The sequence below is a fragment of the Dendrobates tinctorius genome, unplaced genomic scaffold, assembly GCF_039654945.1.
Source record: "Dendrobates tinctorius isolate UK_male_01 unplaced genomic scaffold, ASM3965494v1 ptg000369l, whole genome shotgun sequence".
Lineage (NCBI taxonomy): Eukaryota > Metazoa > Chordata > Amphibia > Anura > Dendrobatidae > Dendrobates > Dendrobates tinctorius.
The window spans coordinates 102,685-122,616 of record NW_027362035.1 but is presented as its reverse complement, the minus strand read 5'-3'; positions in this window follow the sequence as shown (position 1 = coordinate 122,616).

The window sequence follows — 19,932 nt, the reverse complement described above, 5'->3', positions numbered from 1 at the left end:
GGAGGGATATAATAAATCCTTGACAACTTGGGGGCAACCTCACACCCCCAGTTCATGACAGTTCCATCATTCATAGATCAATAAGGTGTCTTGTTCTGGTGGTTCCCATCACTCACAGATCAGTAACTTGTCTCCATCTGGTGATTCCCATCACTCACAGATCAATAACGTGTCTTGTTCTGGTGGTTCCCATCACTCACAGGTCAGTAACGTGTCTTCTTCTGGTGATGCCCATCCCTCAAAGATCAGTTATTCTTCTGGTGATTCCCATCACTCACAGATCAGTAATGTGTCTTCTTCTGGTAATGCCCATCACTCACAAATCTGTAACGTGTCTTCTTCTGGTAATGCCCATCCCTCACAAATCAGTTATTCTTCTTCTGGTGATGCCCATCCCTCACAGATCAGTTATTCTTCTGGTGATTCTCATCACTCACAGATCAGTAACATGTCATGTTCTGGTGATTCCCATCACTCACAGATCAGTGATGTGTCTTCTTCTGGTGATGCCCATCACTCACAGATCAGTAATGTGTCTTCTGTTGATTCTCATCATTCACAGATCAGTAGTGTCTTGTTCTGGTGATTCCCATTACTGACAGATCAGAAATGTGTCTTCTTCTGGTGATGCCCATCACTCACAGATCGGTAATGTGTCTTCTGTTGATTCTCATCATTCACAGATCAGTAGTGTCTTGTTCTGGTGATTCCCATCACTGACAGATCAGTAATGTGTCTTCTTCTGGTAATGCCCATCACTCACAGATCAGTAATATGCCTCCTTCTGGTGATACCCATCACTCATAGATCAGTAACGTGTCTTCTTCTGGTGATGCCCATCCCTCACAGATCAGTTATTCTTCTGGTGATTCCCATCACTCATAGATCTGTAACGTGTCTTCTTCTGGTTATGCCCATCCCTCACAAATCAGTTATTCTTCTTCTGGTGATGCCCATCCCTGACAGATCAGTTATTCTTCTGGTAATTCTCATCACTCACAGATCAGTAACATGTCATGTTCTGGTAATGCCCATCACTCACAGATCAGTTATTCTTCTGGTAATGCCCATCACTCACAGATCAGTAATGTGCCTCCTTCTGGTGATACCCTTCACCCATAGATCAGTAACGTGTCTTCTTCTGGTGATGCCCATCCCTCACAGATCAGCTATTCTTCTGGTGATTCCCATCACTCATAGATCAGTAATGTGTCTTGTTCTGGTGATTCCCATCACTCACAGATCAGTAACGTGTCTTCTTCTGGTAATGCCCATCACTCACAGATCAGATCAGTAACATGCCTTCTTCTGGTGATGCCCTACATTACAACACTTTGCCCTCTTGATGATACAATTTCAGCGTTCAGGTTACAGTATGATAGTCATGTCACTTGTAGACAGGACAACACTTCAGCAATGAATTTTGTGTGTTATTGGATGGGTCGATCTGAGTGTCTCCATTTATTGAGGAGTTTGGGTCTGATGCCTGTAATATCCTACTCTACAGCTGTACCGGACGTCTCAAATGAATCACGCCCAGGAGTCGTCTATAAATACATCCACCAGAATATCCAGCAATTCTTCTCATCCATATCTATTTAGGATTGTAGTCAGCACATGTCCATTATATGTAACTTGGGATGGAGGGTGTGGGGCAGGACAGGTTCTGTCGCCTCATAACCTACTGTGAAGTGTGATTCATTCAGTCATTGATCATGAGAAGATGGAATGAGATTACAGATACTAATCTACGCCATGCATAGTGGCCATAGATGAGCACTGAATAACTGCAGATTATCTCTTTGGTCTATGAGAAGTTACATTGCTACTCTAATGAATAATATCCATAAAGAAGGAGAATGAATCTTTTATCTGGAATGTTCCTAACATAGACATATTAGATCTGCTGATCATCTAATGTGGAGGCTTCCAACTGCTCTACAACAGATGAGGAAGAGAACGGCTCAGACCTTTTATTTCCCAAAGTCACCTGGTGGAGATGTGTAAAGGAGCAGATGATCTGAAGACAAAGGAATACAGAGGGGTCTGGAGAAGGAGGTCAGAGGAGTTTGGAGGAGGCGGAGGAAGATTGCGGGGTTTGGGGAAGATAATAGAATGATATAGCGGAGAACAACAGGGGTCTGGAGGAGAAAGACAGAGGGGTCTGGAGAAGAAATACAGAGGAGTCTAGAAAGGAAAGACAGAGGATTTGGAGAAGAGGTGGAAGACTGAGGGGTCTGGAGATTAGAAGAGTTTTGAGGAGTTGGAAGACAGAGGGAACTGGGGGAAGAGGAAAGTGGGGTCTTGAGAAGTAGGAGGACAGAGGCATCTTGAGAAGGTCAGAGGAGTCTGGAGGAGGAAGACAGAGGATTATGGAGGAGTTGGTGGAAATTATAGGTGATAGAGTGGTGTAGAGGAGGACAGAGGGGTCAGGAAGACGAAGACAGAGGGGGCTGGAGGTAAAGAGGGATCTGGAAGAGGATGACAAAAAGGTCTGGAGGAGGATGACAGAGGGGTCTGGAGAAAGAGGACAGAGGGGTCTGGAGGAGGAAGAGCAAAGAGAAATCTACTGGAGAAAGAGGGGTAAGGAGGAGGACAGAGGGGTCTAGAGGAGAACAGAAGGGTCTGGAGGTCGGCCGGATTCTAGAGGAGGACAAAGGAGAATGGAGAAGGAGGAGGACAGCAAAGTCTAGAGGAGCACAGAGGAGTCTGGAGGAAGAGAGGGACAGAGGAGTCTGGAGGACATAAGAGGAGTAACACAAAGGGGTGTGGAGGAGGACAGAGGAGTCTACAGGAGGAAGAAGACAGGGGGGTTTGGAGAAAGAGTAGGAGGACAAAGGAGTCTGGAGTATAACAGAGGAATCTGGATGAAGGCAGAGGGTTCTGGTGAATAAGGACAGAGGAGTGTGGAGGAGGAGGACAAAGGGGGTGTGGAGAAGGACAGATGAGTCTGGACGAGGAGGAGGACAGACGGGTATAGAGGAGGGGGAAGAAGACGAAGAAGTGATGATAGATTTTAGTAGCAAACAAAGTAATCCCTCAAGCGTACTATTAAAATCTAACTACATGGACCACAGGATGGATCATCTGGAAGATTTGCACCGTGGTTCATAAAACATGGCAGGGTGGGAGTCAATTATGACACTATACTGTCAACTAGAGAGATAGGACACATGGAAGAGAAGGAAATGTCTGCATGTAAAAAGTGAATGTGTGAGTAGAACATGGAGGAGGAGTGAATCGGAGAATCATAAGGGAGGACGAGATGTAAGGAGCTGCGGTGAACGGGACCCAGGCCTAGGAGCAATAGTGATGTTACATCTGTATACTGGAGACACTTTCCGGGTTACAATATAGATCAGAGCGGGTGCCTCCAACAGAACTGCTACTCTTCTCGCTGTCAGTGTTCAGGCGCCTTAATAATTACAATAGGACACACTGAAAGAACAAAAATACTGAAATCTGTCCCCATCAGCCTTTGCTTTAACTCTACCTCTGTCATTATTCTACAGTGTATAGTACGAGTTATTTTTAATGGTTTCAACACTCTAATTATTTTAATAAATATTGATATGGTTTAATATATATAATATATATATATATATATATATATATATATATATATATCCTTCTAACCTCCCTGAAGGTGATCATTGAAACTTGTTCAAACTGTCCAAAGAGCGCAAATAACTGGTTTTTATTATCTTAACACTTCTCTTCTAAACAAAGGACCTTTGACATTCAAAGATACTAATTAGACCTTTCCCAGGAGATGTTTATCCTAATTGGAGGCAGTTTCGGTGTCCAATACACATGCCTTGGGACATCAAAGAAATTTATACATATAAAAGAGCACACAGACATACAGGGAGGGGGGTACACACAGAGAGACAGTCGGAGATGAGAGAGGGAGCGACACAGATGGACTTTTCTACCTGAATTATGTAATGTATGAATAATGCTGTTTATCTGATTCATATATATTTGTTTATATCGTTTACTATTTAATCTAAGTAAATCAATTTAGTTTATTCAATTCTTGTGTGAGCATTTTCTTATTCATTACAATCCTTTTGAATCCATTACAAAACAAACAGCATATCTATAGAGACGATAAAGGGGAAAACATAAAACATGAAAAATAGACAAAAAGAAACCCAAAGTCAGGAGAATAAATTAAATCCATAAAATTCCTCACCAATCATTACACCGATGCCTCTACCTTGTGCAAGTCATTACTCTTGCTTCCCATCCACTCCAGAATCCAGTACAAACTACCCTCACCCACAAAGCACTCCATGGCTCAGCACCACCCTACATCTCCTCCCTTGTCTCAGCCTACCACCCTAGCCGTGCCCTCTGTTCTGCTAATGACCTGAAGTTAGCATCCTCAATAATCAGAACCTCCCACTCCCGTCTCCAAGACTTTTCACGTGCTGCGCCAATTCTTTAGAATGCAATCCCCACAGTTTTAAACGTGCCCTAAAAACGCACTTCTTCTGACTGGCCTACCATCTCAATGCATTAACCTAAATAACCCTGTGTGGCCCATTCAAAATATTTCACCATAACAAGGTTCCTCGCATCATGTTCTCACATGGTTTATGCATTAATAGCCCTCTGTGTCTGTACTGTTACATACTTAGGCTGATAACCGGTCCATGCAGCAACAGGAACACCCGATTCTTACACTTTGGATGGTCCGAACAGCGAAAGCAATTGTTACCATCCACCTTTCGTGTCTCCCTCTTTCCTCATAGACTGTAAGCTTGCGAGCAGGGCCCTCATTCCTCTTGGTATCTGTTATGATCTATGTGATTATTGTTATGCTGTAATGTCTATTGTCTGTGCAAGTCCCCTCTGAAATGTAAAGTGCTGCGGAATATGTCGGCGCTATAGAAATAAAATTATTATTATTATTATTATTATTATTAATAAAATGGCTTCAAATATATGAAAATCCAAATGCAGAGGAAACACAACACCACTGTGGAGACAAACACTCGGGAATAGTCCTTGAGTCCTGTGTAAGAAGATTATAGCACTGAGGTGCTTAGAGCCACTAACACCTGTGAATATAGCTCATTAATTCAATGTAGCCATGATCCAAGAGTAGCTAGGCTATGTGAATATGAAGAAGGCTCCTTACACCCCAGAGTCCTCAGAGAGTTAAGTTGAGTTAATTCCTATTGTACAGACTCTGTAATGACTGGCATCACAGCAAAATGAGGGAACCGACTGTTGGCCCCGGCTCCTGAGGCACACCATTTAACACAGGTACATTGTCAAATGCCCCTTTAAGAGTTAGGTCCCTGAGTTGGGCTGCTCCAAAGTACCCCCGGACAGCTCCAGCTCAGGGACGTAGGCCTCAGTGGATGCTGCCTCATCCTCATCACCAACAAGTCCACAAAATGGAAACCTGTCATCTGCAGCCTGCGACGAGGTTTCTTCAGGAGCAACATGGCTGTTGTCCGGGCAACCAGACGTTCCCCCACAAGACCCAAAATAACAGAATGTCCTGCCCTATTATAATAGGGTGCAATAGGTCCTTGACCACGCTGACCTCATAAGACTCGGTGCCACAGTTTGTGTTTATGACCACTTGGGCCACAGGGTAGTCCTTCGCATTGCCATGGATACAGCAGACGCCCATCCTCTTTCCAGGATTCCAATGAGGAATTGTGGCCCTCACTAGGGTTACCAAACTTCCTGAGTCCAGCAGGCCAGTCACTTGAACCCCATTTACTGATATGGGGCATGCCTGCGGCCCATCGCCTGGTTGAGGGACAGCACTGCAGGCAGGATAGGCAAGATATGAGCACCACTGTCCTATGCTGCAGTCCATGGGCTCAGTGGTCATGGGGCAATGGGTGGCTATGTGACCAGGGGTATGACACCTCTAACAAATTATACTATTGGACGGGGCTTTCGACTCAGCTACTTCCTGGGTTTGTGGACGTCCCACACCCTTTTTGGTGTCCTCCCCCTTTTGAGACCTCCAGTATGGGGAGGCTCCGCCCCTTGCTTCCCCCAGGACCTCTTGACCTTCTGGTACCTCTTCACCAGGCTCACCAGGTCATCGGCAACCCAGGATTGCACCGGCCTTGGTAGGGAGCGTATTAACCTGTCTATAACGACCCTCTCCACCATCTGTGCTGGGAAGGAGGATCTAGTTTGTAACCATTTTTGGACCAGGTGTAGATCAAACGTTTGGGACCTTGGAGGCTTGTCACTGCGATACGCCCACTCAAGCACCCGTTGCGGCCTGATAGTTCGAGTCACTCCTAAGCGTGCCAAGATCGTAGCCTTTAACTTGGCGTATTCTTTTGCATCCTGCAACGCCATGTCATAATATGTCTTCTGTGGTTCACCTGTCAAATATGATGCCAGAAACTCTGCCCACTGCTCCTGAGGCAATTTCTCCTGCTCCGCCACCCTTTCAAATACCGTCAGGAATGCTTTGACGTCATCATCCGGGGTCATCTTTTGCAATGCTCTTCTTACAGTCTTCCTCACGTAAGAGTCATCAGCCGGACTTTGAGTTGAGGCAACCTGACCGGGATGGCGGGTGCCACAAGCTGCATCTGCTGTCGTTGTTCCTGCTGGCTCTGCTGTAACAACAGCCTATTGGTCTCTCACTGTTGCTGCTGTACCTGGACCAGATGTTTCAGCAGGTCTTCCATGTTGTCAACTTTTGCTCCTGCAGCCGTTTTCACCCCAGACATGCGGTATCTGTGCGGCAGGCACACTGCCCCTTGGGATTCATGTCCGTGCTTCTAGCACCAATTGTAGAGGTTTGTATTCACTCAGCTGCTCTTTAGGTAGGCACAGGAGGCGGTATTCATGCAAAGTCCAGGCATGTTTAACGTCATAAACCGCTCCGGATGGCCATCTTACACTGTATATAGAGGGTCTATGTGATGGCTCATGCTGTATATAGGAGGCAATATGGGGGTTCATACTATATATAGTGAGCTACGTGACTCATACTGTATATAGGAGAATACGTGGGTGATGTTACTGTATATATGAGGCTATGTGAGTACTTATACTGTATACAGAGGGGCTATGTGATGGCTCATGCTGTATATAGGAGACTATGTGAGGGCTCATACTGTACATAGGAAGCTATGTGGGGTTCATACTCTATATAGAAGGCTATGTGGGGGCCCATACAGTATATAGGAGGCGATGTGGGGGCACATCCTATATATAGGGAGCATTACAAGGGGCCACTAATCACTGTGCAGCATTACAAGGGGCCACTAATCACTGTGCAGCATTACAAGGTGCCACTAATCACTGTGCAGCATTACAAGGGGCCACTAATCACTGTGCAGCATTACAAGGGGCCACTAATCACTGTGCAGCATTACAAGGGGCCACTAATCACTGTGCAGCATTACAAGGGGCCACTAATCACTGCAGCATTACAAGGGGCCACCAATCACTGTGCAGCATTACAAGGGGCCACCAATCACTGCAGCATTACAAGGGGCCACTAATCACTGTGCTGCATTACAAGGGGCCACTAATCACTGTGCAGCATTACAAGGGGCCACTAATCACTGTGCAGCATTACAAGGGGCCACTAATCACTGCAGCATTACAAGGGGCCACCAATCACTGTGCAGCATTACAAGGGGCCACTAATCACTGTGCAGCATTACAAGGGGCCACTAATCACTGCAGCATTACAAGGGGCCCACTAATCACTGTGCATCATTACAAGGGGCCACCAATCACTGCAGCATTACAAGGTGCCACTAATCACTGTGCAGCATTACAAGGTGCCACTAATCACTGTTCAGCATTACAAGGGGCCACTAATCACTGTGCAGCATTACAAGGGGCCACTAATCACTGTGCAGCATTACAAGGGGCCACTAATCACTGCAGCATTACAAGGGGCCACCAATCACTGTGCAGCATTACAAGGGGCCACCAATCACTGCAGCATTACAAGGGGCCACTAATCACTGTGCTGCATTACAAGGGGCCACTAATCACTGTGCAGCATTACAAGGGGCCACTAATCACTGTGCAGCATTACAAGGGGCCACTAATCACTGCAGCATTACAAGGGGCCACCAATCACTGTGCAGCATTACAAGGGGCCACTAATCACTGTGCAGCATTACAAGGGGCCACTAATCACTGCAGCATTACAAGGGGCCCACTAATCACTGTGCATCATTACAAGGGGCCACTAATCACTGTGCATCATTACAAGGGGCCACCAATCACTGCAGCATTACAAGGGGCCACCAATCACTGCAGCATTACAAGGGGCCACTAATCACTGTGCAGCATTACAAGGGGCCACTAATCACTGTGCAGCATTACAAGGGGCCACTAATCACTGTGCAGCATTACAAGGGGCCACCAATCACTGTGCAGCATTACAAGGGGCCACTAATCACTGCAGCATTACAAGGGGCCACTAATCACTGTGCAGCATTACAAGGGGCCACCAATCACTGTGCTGCATTACAAGGGGCCACTAATCACTGTGCAGCATTACAAGGGGCCACTAATCACTGCAGCATTACAAGGGGCCACTAATCACTGTGCTGCATTACAAGGGGCCACCAATCACTGCAGTACTACAAGGGGCCACCAATCACTGCAGCATTACAAGGGGCCACTAATCACTGTGCAGCATTACAAGGGGCCACTGATCACTGTGCAGCATTACAATGGGCCACTAATCACTGTGCAGCATTACAAGGGGCCACTAATCACTGTGCAGCATTACAAGGGGCCACCAATCACTGTGCAGCATTACAAGGGGCCAGTAATCACTGCAGCATTACAAGGGGCCACTAATCACTGTGCAGCATTACAAGGGGCCACTAATCACTGTGCAGCATTACAAGGGGCCACTAATCACTGCAGCATTACAAGGGGCCACTAATCACTGTGCAGCATTACAAGGGGCCACCAATCACTGTGCTGCATTACAAGGGGCCACTACTCACTGTGCAGCATTACAAGGGGCCACCAATCACTGTGCAGCATTACAAGGGGCCACTAATCACTATGCAGCATTACAAGGGGCCACTAATCACTGTGCAGCATTACAAGGGGCCACTAATCACTGTGCAGCATTACAAGGGGCCACTAATCACTGCAGCATTACAAGGGGCCACTAATCACTGTGCAGCATTACAAGGGGCCACCAATCACTGTGCTGCATTACAAGGGGCCACTACTCACTGTGCAGCATTACAAGGGGCCACTAATCACTGTGCAGCATTACAAGGGGCCACCAATCACTGTGCAGCATTACAAGGGGCCACCAATCACTGTGCTGCATTACAAGGGGCCACTACTCACTGTGCAGCATTACAAGGGGCCACTAATCACTGTGCAGCATTACAAGGGGCCACTAATCACTATGCAGCATTACAAGGGGCCACTAATCACTGTGCAGCTTTACAAGGGGCCACTAATCACTGTGCAGCATTACAAGGGGCCACTAATCACTGTGCAGCATTACAAGAGGCCACTAATCACTGTGCAGCATTACAAGGGGCCACTAATCACTGCAGCATTACAAGGGGCCACTAATCACTGTGCAGCATTACAAGGGGCCACTAATCACTGTGCAGCATTACAAGGGGCCACTAATCACTGTGCAGCATTACAAGGGGCCACTAATCACATGGGATGGAGGATGTGTGATGGGTATATGGGCACTAGACTATGGGATGGAGGATATGTATGATGAGTATATGGGCACGGGACTATGGGATGGAGGATGTGTGATGGGTATATGGGCACGGGACTATGGGATGGAGGATATGTATGATGGGTATATGGGCACGGGACTATGGGATGGAGGATGTGTGATGGGTATATGGGCACGGGACTATGGGATGGAGGATGTGTGATGGGTATATGGGCACTAGACTATGGGATGGAGGATATGTATGATGGGTATATGGGCACTGGACTATGGGATGGAGGATATGTATGATGGGTATATGGGCACGGGACTATGGGATGAAGGATATGTATGATGGGTATATGGGCACTGGGCTCTGGGATGGAGGATATGTATGATGGGTATATGGGCACTGGACTATGGGATGGAGGATATGTATGATGGGTATATGGGCACTGGACTATGGGATGGAGGATAATCATTATAATTTGTTATAACACTATATATAGAGAGGCCATTTGTAAATAGGGTGCTATGTGGGGGCTCATACTGCATATAGTGGGGCTATGTGGTGGCTCACTCTACATGTTATGGGCTGTGTGGGGGCTCATACAATATATAGGGATACGCCAGCATATTTATTAATGGATATTAATGTAAAATAATTGTAATTTACATGTAAATATTAATATTGAGCAGAATTAATCTCAGCTTATTGGCCTGGCTTTCCACATTTACGGTCTCTCATGTGGCCCCCTCAGGAAAACTAATTGCCAACCCCTGATCTAAACCATTCATTTCAGCTCTGGCAGGATGTTGAGGGTTGTTGTCCTGTTGGAAGGTGAATCTATGCCCCAGTCTCAAGTCTTTCCAGCCTCTGAAATGTTTTCTCGAGGATTGCCCTGTATTTAGCTCCATTCAGCTTCCCATCACCTCTGACCAGCTTCCCTGCCCTTCCGGAAGAAAAGCCTCCCCACACCATGATGCTGCTACCACTGTACGTCACGGTGTGGATGGTGCTTTCAGAGAGATGGGCAGTGTTAGTTTACCATTACACATAGTGTTTAGAATTTAGCCCAAAAAGTTTTCCTTTGGTCTCATGTTAGCAGAGCCCCTTCTTCCACACGCTTGCTGTGTCCCAAACATGGCTTTTTGCAAACAGGACTTATGGCTTGTTTTCAAAAATGTCTTTCTTCTTGCCACTCTTCAATAAGGACCAGATTTCTGGAGAACACGATTAATAGTTGTCCTGTGGACATATTCTCTCACCTGAGCTGTGGATCTCTGCAGCTCCTCCAGTGACCATGGGCCTCTTGGCCGCTTCTCCAATTAGTCCTCTCCTTGCTTGGGATAACCCTTTAGGTGGACGGCCATGGCTTGGTAGGTTTCCAGTTGTGCCATACTCCTTCCATTTTTGATGGATTGATGCTCTGTGAGATGTTCAGAGCTTGGGCTATTTTTTTTATAACCTAACCCTGCTTTACCCTTCTCCACAACTTTATCTCTGACCTGTCTGGTGGGCTCCTTGGTTTTCATGATGCTGTTTGATCCCTAATGTTCTCACACAAACCTCTAAAGCCTTTACAGAACAGCTCAAGTTACTACTTGGTCACTCAGGATTTGATGTAAGGGTATCAGATCACAGGGGACTAAACACTAATGCACCTCACAATTTTCAGATTTATATTTTTTAAATATTTCAAACATCACATATTATTTCTTTGTCCTTCAGAAATATTTGCTACTTTGTGTTATCACGTAAAATCCAAATAAAATGCATTTAAATATGTGGGTGTAAAATGGAAAAGCCAATGTGGTATGAATACTTTTTCAATGCACAGCACTGTATCTGTTCTTCTCCAGGATGTCTCTGTATAGAACACTTTCTATCCAGCTGCATGTGTCTATATTCAGCATGTGTTATATGGGTCATGTGTGGTTTCCTCATTCCCAGGTCCTGACCCATGTCCTGGGTTCATGCCAAAGTCAACATGAGCTGAATCATCTCTAGATCCAACCTCGAGAGTTCAGCCCAGGGTGGATATCAGTTCACAGGAAACTGGAAGAACCATGGCACAGAAATAGGGCAGGAGATAAAAAGAGGCTCCACGTCCTCCCAGGGGCCATATCTGGAGAGTTTATATATGTTCACCCTATATTTAATCCAACTACAGCCCTGCCCTACAGTTGTCACCTGACCACTTACATGGGTGCTGAGCGTGGCTGCCAATAGTGAGGCAGTTTTGTATATTATCATTCATCTCTCACACGGGTGTAACGTGAAGTGCCTGGACCCCCATGTAAAGTCAGTAACAGATTCAGAATACAGAAATCTAACATCTAGAATGTTGGCTTCCCTCAGGCTTCAGGGCCCTGTGCAGTAGAAACCTCTGCTCCCCCTGTAATTGTACCTCCTGTAGTTACACCTCCGCAGGAGCAGTGGTGCAAGTCCATGCCATCTGATGAAGACACATTCCAGAAGAGACCACGGCAGCTAAGGGGTCAAGCTATGCAAAATTATCAATGAGGATTCCAGAAAAATAAGGAACGGTAGTTGCACTAATCCAGACTGAAATATACAAAGAACATCTGCACCAGCAAACCCTCCAGGAGAAACAAACCAAAGATGGCCTTAGACTACGACAAGACCAGACTGAGGTTATGGCTGGGGCAATCCAGACTAGAGATATTCAGAAGAAGGACCAAACCAGGAGACAGTCCATTGTTATATTACTTGTTTGCAGTGGTCTAGAAGTGTAGAGGAATCAGGGCCCACCATGTGGAAGCAGTGCTGAGGTGGAACAAGCCCCTCCAGACAGATGCCCCAATTTACCAACCCAATTTGGCAGCAAGGTGTCAGTGTCAGATAACATGACTGGCACCTGGAAAAACTAGGGCTACAAATGTGACAGTGGATCTTGGGCCACACACCGCAGACCTTGGTGGTTGCAGCGAGGTTCTCCAACACTATGTGGAGTCAAGGCTTCAGCTTTTTAATGCCTCACCATCTGGGATTCTGTGCACAACTAGGAAGCACCATCTATGTCCTAAGATCCCGAGATCTTTCAGTTGGCACATTTCTGACAATGGATCAGTCAGTAGCTCCAAGGAGAAGAACAAACAATATGGTTTAATCAGGAGAGGAGGATGTGAGGTCAAAATGAAGGCTGGTGTCAGAGAGAATAGATTAGTGGGTCCTGTTATGTGATTGCAGGGGTAGGTGGGTTATTGTATTATCAGAGTGAGGTTTTAGCATTATGTGCAGGTGGTTTATTATCGTGAGATCGGGTGGTCTCTGTGTTACAGGGTTATAGTTTGGTTGGTTATGTTCTTGTGGTGGTCGAGATGGTGGTTATTAAGTAGGAGATCATCATTCGGTTACTTGATGTATTAGGGGGATATGGTTAGGTGGGTCATGATGTATTTGGGGCGGTAAATGTGTGTTAGGCCTCTTTCACACTTCAGTTTTTTGTGTCAGTTAAAATCTGCCAAAAAGGCGGAAAAGCGGATCCGTTCCTAACTGATGTGAACGGATGCCACAGGATCCGTTTTTTGAGAGAGATTTTTCGTCCGCCAGAACGGATTTCAGGGTTAATTTTCTCCCCGAGTTCCTTTCTCCGGGCATGCGCAATGGAAAATGCGGATCCAACAACAAAAAAAACGTTGCAAGGTCCGTCCAGGCATGCCGGCGGACGAAAAAAAATTGGCGGATCCTCACAAAAACGGATCCAACGGATGGCCATCCGTCAAGATCCGCCAGTAATGCAACTCAATGGGGAAAAAAACGGATCCGCAAAAAAAAAAAAATGGCGGATCCGTTTTTTTCAAAACCTTTGGATTTTGACTGATGGTCAAAAACGGAAGTGTGAAAGAGGCCTTAGAAGATTATGGTTAATAATAGTCAAAGAATAATCATGGATGGTTTGGGGGCTGATTGGGTTGGTAACAACTTTTCGGGGTGGTTGGTTTGTATGGCTCAGGGTGTTAATGCTCGGAGACTGGTGTACTGTTGGTTGAATAAAATAAAGATACAGGAGAAACAGGTTCAGCTCCCAACGCCCAAGAGAAATAGTCCACAGTCCCAGAAGTATTGGAGGTGCACGGATAATCAGGTCGGTTACCTGATGCTTGCTCAGAAATACAAAATGGAAGATATTCCAAAACTCCTGTGTTGGTGGTTAGGTTGGGTTTGCCATGAGTCTGGTGTGTTGCATGTATGGCACATGGTTAATGATGGTGAGGCTTGGTTTTAGGTAGGCTATAATGTGCTTGGGGTGATGGGTGTTTTTGCAGAATTATGGTTGGGCATCGTCATAGTCAGATGTCACCTGGACACATACCTCACGGAGCTTGGTCAGCTTCCTAAAGCTTGCCGTTACCTCCTCTCTGTGGGTGCCTGCCAAAAGCTGGGTGCTAAAGATTGGGGTAGTTGGCCCTGGATGCCCTGAAGTCGGAGAGGTTCTAACCTTAGCAAGCCAGTGAGAGTTAAACTTTGTCATTTGCACCATCTTTTGTACTTCTGGGACTATGTAGTATATGTTGCTGACTGTTGGTGATCCAATAAAGTGTTACCCCATTGTGTTACACTCACCCTGTGTTGTCTGAGTGGTATTCTGCCCATGGGGAAGGAGTGCGGGCGTTCAGTGGTATGAGTCCTGGTCCATGCAGTCTTTCAAAAACTAGCCAGGCCAGCGGACGAGAGCACCCACTGACCCCTGTGTCTCCACAGTAGGTTACTGTTTAGGTTGTCAGTGTGGTACAGAGTTATGGATGCTCATGGCCAAGGAGTTAGTTGTTGGATTATTCATTATTACAGGTGCATGTCAGATGAGTCCTGTGATTAGGGTGGCAAGCATGTATATTACAGGGTCATGGTTAGCGATACTCGTGGTCGGAGGTTGGTGGGTAGTCGGGGTTTTATAAAGTGATTAGGTGGGTGCAGGTATCGTGATCAGGGTTATTCCTCCATTCATTTCTCGCAGCACTCTTCTTTTCACCTGTCAATGATAATACATTCTCGTAGTCTCTGGCTGTGTGCGGACATTCCTTTCTCCCTGTGATACAGTCACAAGTGTTTGTCTGGAACAGAATAGTTTGTTGTTTTAGGCCTGTGCCACCCGCTCCCTGGAATAACACTTCATTGTGCGTTGGGTTTATAGCAGCAGCGACCGGAACCTCCAATGTATGCATGCACCGTCACTGCTGCCGCAGGTGTCCCCCCCCACCCAGGACACAAGGAGGCAGGACCCACCTGAAGGAGGTGACCCAGAACAGGCTGCTATTCCTAGGCTATCGTATTCAGCCCTGTTTAAACAAATCATGCCTTGTGAATTTCACAACACAAAATGCAGAGACAGAAGTGTGAAAGAAGTGCAAGATGTAGATGAGATACTCTGCAGAAAGCCAAGGAGAAGCAGTGGTCTGCTGATCATTATCTGCTCCCTGATGGAAGCAGCCATATGATGATCTGTAAAAACTGTGAAACACAGCCAAACAGTTCAGGAGGAAGGAAGACCACACTGCTCTGATTGACTCAACTGATCACAACCTCCCGCCGGCCACATCAAGTCCAGAGGTCCTGCAGTGATCAGATCCTAAACCTCAGACCCTGGAGATCATGAACGGAGCGAGTTTAGGACGGGTGACCAAAGAGGTGAAGACAGGTGTCCAGCACCGACATGGGCTTCTGCAGCTCCTGCCTGGTCTTGTTTTACCCTGCTCACACCTTACGGTCCATTTACACTGGCAATCTGTTCCACAGGTCTTAATAATTGTGTAATGTGAATGGACTGAACGACGAGTCCACAAACGCTTCTTCATCGAGCAGCAAATCCTTTATGTGAGCGAAAAAAATCTCAAGTTTTTAAAACTGTGTAATGTAAATGGAGACTGATCACTCGTTCAACGATTTCACCAACAAGGAGGAGCGGAGATTCAAGTCCTCAATAGGGTTGACCATGTTCCAAGACCCATAGCTCAGTAGCAGCTGAAGGCTGAACACATAGCTACGCTTCAGATTACCTATTCAACCCTTCATTCACAATTCTCGTCCTGTGTAAACATTCGCCTGCCACGGTTAGTCTTGAGCTACAATCGCATCACGGATTAGTTAAACGATTATCTGCTGGTGAAACTGAAGTCTAAAGGTACTGTCACACTTAGCGATGCACCAGCGATCCCGACCAGCGATATGACGTTAGGCCGTAATCTCTCCCCTCCATACTACAACGTACATCTCCCAATTCCCCGCAGCGTGAAGATCAGTATCAATAAGGGCTACCCCATCACGGGCTGAGTGACAGCAAGAAGAGTCGCACAACTAAAATGGTTTGTGCAACTTGTCTGCGACTTGCTGTCACACAGCTGTGTTAGACATTAGACTTTGCAGAAATATACAGCCGAGGTGTGCACAACTCATACGTTGCGTGCAACTTGCACTGAAGTCTATGGAGAGAGAAAGTGTGTAGCGTGCAACGAACATTTGCAGCTCGGAGCCAGAGAACACTACACACTAGGAAATCATTGTATCTACTGTTTCAATGCGTCACTGTGATTTCAGTGTCGCATGACACGTCTTCGTGTAGCCCAAGTATGGCAAATGTCAATTCTACACATCCAGTTCACGCTCACATTTGGTGGAATCATGCAGGCATGGCCAAAAAAGTGTACCCATTGTCATTAACCCTTCCCCAAATATACAGACAAAGCAAGACACATTACTGACTGAATTCATTTTCAGCTCTTTCATGTTTCTATAATTTCTGCTCCACCGTCAAGCAAAATCCCCCCGCGAATCTTCCCGAGACCACACAATGCTGATGTTCTTTGGTAACCGGAGAATGAAAACTTCGACAAGAAGAAAACATTTTGTTTACACTTTTTGGTGAATGAAGAAAAATTATAGATTGGGAAGCATCACGGTGGAAGGTGGAGCCTCCTTCCTATCACACTTTGGTTGTTATACCGTCTTGTCATGGCTGTGATGTTACACATTGAATCACATGCTGCGTATAGAGCTTTGTGTCATCCTTCAATGCCGTGAATCAGCGCCATAAACTGTTAAAAACCCTTCATTAAACATTTTATAGAATGTTTCAGATGTTTTGTGTTTTTTAGTTCATGAGCAAATAGAAATATAACTTACCCTCTTCTGCGTCCAACCTCTCTCTACCTCCACCATGACAACAGCACCACTGCCACCTTACCGCTGCCAACAGTCCTTCACCTTCCTACCAATAAGCCACCTGTTCTCCATACAACCAAGACCACCCACCACCATCTCACTATGCCATACCTGCAACTAAAATGAGAAAAAAGGTGCAAAATACTAATGAAACAACCACTCTCAGCCTACACTCCATGGAGGGGGTGATTGCCGTGTACTAGAATTGCACATAGATTAAACTTGCAATAGGACACAAGTCACACACGTGTATAGCAGAGTACCCAGCTTACAGCTTAATACACGCTACTACTATTCGATTAGGCGGGCTGCTCGGCACTCTATCAGTGCATGAGAGAGATGCAAGACCCTGCAGGGTGCAGCCAGGACCATCAACAATAACCTTGAAAACCCAACAATTCCCACCTTCATATATTGCTGACCAAAAACCACCATTAAATCACCACATCAAAAATTCCATCTACTAAAAATCCACCAGTCCTTCACATTTATACATCATAGACCACCTACCATAAACTTATGTCTTATCACTCCTGGATTACTAGTAGTTGAAGCTATGACAGCCAAAGGATGGTGGAGGGTGGTCTGTGATGTATGAAGGTGGAAGTCTGGTGGATTAGAAGTCAGAGGTATGACAGAGACAGGACCATGATAGATGATCAGTGATGTATGAAGGTGGAGGTCTGGTGAATTAGTAGTAGGCGGAGGTATGACAGTGACAGAATCATGGTAGGTGGTCAGTGATGTATGAAGGTGGAGGTCTGGTGAATTAGTAGTAGGCGGAGGTATGACAGTGATAGAATCATGGTAGGTGGTCAGTGATGTATGAAGGTGGAGGGCTGGTTGATTAGAGGTCAGAGGTTTGACAGTGAGAGAATCATGATGATCAGTGATGTATGAAGGTGGAGGTCTGGTGGATTAGTAGTAGGCGGAGGTACGACAGTGATAGAATCATGGTAGGTGGTCAGTGATGTATGAAGGTGGAGAGCTGGTGGATTAGAAGTCAGATGTATGACCATGACAGGACCATGGTAGGTGGTCTGTGATGTATGAAGGTGGAAGTCTGGTGGATTAGAAGTCAGGGGCATGACCGTGACAGAATCATGGTAGGTGGTCAGTGATGTATGAAGGTGGAGGTCTGGTTGATTAGAAGTCAGAGGTATGACAGTGAGAGAATCATGGTAGGTGGTCAGTGATGTATGAAGGTGGAGGTCTGGTTGATTAGAGGTCAGAGGTTTGACAGTGAGAGAATCACGATGATCAGTGATGTACAGTCATGGTCAAAAGTTTAGAGAATGACACAAATATTAATTTTTACAAAGTCTACTGCTTCATTTTTTCTAATGGCAATTTGCATATACTCCAGAATGTTATAAAGAGTGATCAGCTTAACAGCAATTACTTGCAAAGTCAATATTTGCCTAGAAAATGAACTTTTCCCCCAAAACACATTTCAACATCATTGCAGCCCTGCCTTAAAAGGACCAGCTAACATCGTTTCAGTGATTGCTCCATTAACACAGGTGTGGGTGTTGATGAGGACAGGGCTGGAGATCAATCTGTCATGATTAAGTAAGAATGACACCACTGGACACTTTAAAAGGAGGCTGGTGCTTGGCATCATTGTTTCTCTTCTGTTAACCATGGTTATCTCTAAAGAAACACGTGCAGTCATCATTGCACTGCACAAAAATGGCCTAACAGGGAAGAGTATCGCAGCTAGAAAGATTGCACCTCAGTCAACAATCTATCGCATCATCAAGAACTTCAAGGAGAGAGGTTCCCTTGTTGCCAAAAAGGCTCCAGGGCGCCCAAGACCAGCAAGCGCCAGGACCGTCTCTTAAAAGTGTTTCAGCTGCGGGATCGGGCTACCAGCAGTGCAGAGCTTGCTCAGGAATGGCAGCAGGCAGGTGTGAGTGCATCTGCACGCGCTGTGAGGTGGAGACTCTTGGAGCAAGGCCTGGTCTCAAGGAGGGCAGCAAAGAAGCCACTTCTCTCCAGAAAAAACATCATGGACAGACTGATATTCTGCAAGAGGTACAGGGAGTGGACTGCTGAGGACTGGGGTAAAGTAATTTTCTCTGATGAATCCCCTTTTCGATTGTTTGGGACATCTGGAAAACGGCTTATTCGGAGAAGACCAGGTGAGCGCTACCACCAGTCTTGTCTCATGCCAACTGTCAAGCATCCTGAAACCATTCATGTGTGGGGTTGCTTCTCAGCCAAGGGAATGGGCTCTCTCTCAGTCTTGCCTAAAAACACAGCCATGAATAAAGAATGGTACCAGAATGTCCTCCAAGAGCAACTTCTCCCAACCGTCCAAGAGCAGTTTGGCGATCAACAATGCCTTTTTCAACATGATGGAGCACCTTGCCATAAAGCAAAGGTGATAACTAAATGGCTCAGGGAACAAAACAGAGATTTTGGGACCATGGCCTGGAAACTCCCCAGATCTTAATCCCATTGAGAACTTGTGGTCAATCATCAAGAGACGGGTGGACAAACAAAAACCTTCAAATTCAGACAAAATAAAAGCATTGATTTTGCAAGAATGGACTGCTATCAGTCAGGATTTGATCCAGAAGTTGATTGAGAGCATGCCAGGGAGAATTGCTGAGGTCCTGAAGAAGGGTCAACACTGAAAATATTGACTTGCTGCATTAACTCATTCTAACTGTCAATATAACCTTTTGTTTACTCATAATATGATTGCAATTATATTTCGTTGAAGCGCTCGAGCAGCGCGAAACGGCCGTTGTCAGCCTTTCTTGCACTCCTTATGTCACTCCCCGACTTGACATGTTCATGATATGTCAATAAATCAGTGAAACTTCGATCTCGATGAGTGCGACCTTTTCTCTTTGCATGGATTCCCAGGATTGACTGTTTCCAGGTCTGGCACCTGAGATTCCCAGCTGCTGGGCTTCTGTATGCCGCACATCATTACAGCGGTGCCGTCCGCTTTTTATCTTGAGTTTTGCAATTATATTTCTGTATGTGATAAAAACATCTGACAAACACAGATAAAAACCAGAGGCCAGCAGATCATGTGAAAATATAATATTTGTGTCATTCTCAA